This window comes from Bombus pyrosoma, unplaced genomic scaffold (genome assembly GCF_014825855.1).
Source record: "Bombus pyrosoma isolate SC7728 unplaced genomic scaffold, ASM1482585v1 HiC_scaffold_4710, whole genome shotgun sequence".
NCBI lineage: Eukaryota > Metazoa > Arthropoda > Insecta > Hymenoptera > Apidae > Bombus > Bombus pyrosoma.
Genome location: NW_025219969.1, coordinates 523,032 through 524,582, shown reverse-complemented (window position 1 = coordinate 524,582; position 1,551 = coordinate 523,032). Strand labels below are relative to the sequence as shown.

General features: G+C 43.0%; 1 protein-coding gene across 3 annotated transcripts in view; it reads right to left on the bottom strand.

The window, feature by feature from the left end:
- LOC122577433 overlaps positions 1-1,551 on the bottom strand; it is a gene marked incomplete at its 5' end in the record, with an annotated part of 702,209 nt that overhangs the window by 324,547 nt on the left and 376,111 nt on the right.

Genomic DNA, 1,551 nt, shown 5'->3' with positions numbered 1-1,551 from the left:
TGCCAAACCCATCGTATTTGCAGCTTTGTATATTCAAGCTTGTATATTCATCTGAACGTATCCCCGCTGATATTGGTAATATGCGGATAAATCGATGCGCTTTATACTCCCCATATGATACGAAGTACGTGGAGCGACATCCGGTTCGCACTCTATCAAATCTGACAACTGCCAAATCCTGCGTATTTGCAGTATTGCAGATTCGGGCTTCAACATTCATCTGCACGTATCTCCGATGCTATTGGCGATATGTTGATAATTTGCCGCGATTTACACTCCCGACTTGCTGCCAAATACGTGGAACGACATCCTGTTTTCGCTATGTCAACGCTGGTCTAGGTCAAGACCAGCGTAGTTTCAGTTTTGCATATTCAAGTATGAATATTCATCTGAACGTCCCTCCGCTACTATCGGTGATATGTCGACAATAAAATGCGCGATATAGGCCACATTCGCCGCCAAATACAGAGCACGAAATCCGGTCTGCGCCACGGCAGCTTTGGTCTAGGTCAAATCCTGTGTATTTGCAGTTTTGCATATTCCTGCTACAATATTCAATTGATCATGTATCCCCTGCTATTAGTGATATGTTGGCACTTCTATGCGCCTGATACTTCACAAATGCTGCCGAATACAGAGCACGACATCCGATTTGTGCTATGTCAACTCTGGTGTAGGTCTTGACCAGCGTATTTCCAGTTTTGCATATTCAAGTGTGAATATTCATCTTATCGTATCTGCGCAGCTATTATTGTTATGTTGATATTTCGGTGCGACTTTCACTCCCGGTATGCTGCGAAATACGTGGACGACATCCGGTTTGCGCTATGTCAAATGTGGTCTAGGTCAAGACCAGTGTAGTTTCAGTTTTGCATATTCAATCATGAATATTCATCTGAACATATCTCCGCTGCCATTGGTGATATGTCGATAATTCGATGCGTTTTATACTCCACATATGGAGCAAAATACGTGGTACGTCTTCTGGTATGCGCTATGTCAACTCTGGTCTAGGTTAAGGCCAGCGTATTTCCAGTTTTCAATTTCCAAGCATGAATATTCATCTGAACACATCTCCGCTGCTATTGGTGATATGCCTATAATTCGATGCGCGTCATACTCCACATATGTTGCCAAATACGTGGTACGACATCCGGCTTTCGCTATGTGAACTCTAGGCTCTGCAAAATTCTGCGTAGATGCACTTTTGCCTATTCATGCTTCAATATTCTATTGATTGTGAATTTGTTGCGATTCGAGATATGTCTATAATTCGATGCGCGTCATACTCCACATATGTTGCCAAATACAGAGTACGACATTCGGTTTGCGCTACAGCAAATCTGAGCATGGCGAAATCCAGCGTAGTTGTACTTTTTTATATTCATGCTTCAATATTCAATTAACCGTGTATTTGCTGCGATACGACATATGTCGATAACTCGATGCGCGTGGTGCTTCACAAATGCTGCAAAACACAGAGCACGACATCCGGTTTGCGCTACGTCAACTCTGGTCAGGGATAAGACCAGCGTATTATTAGTTTAGCAT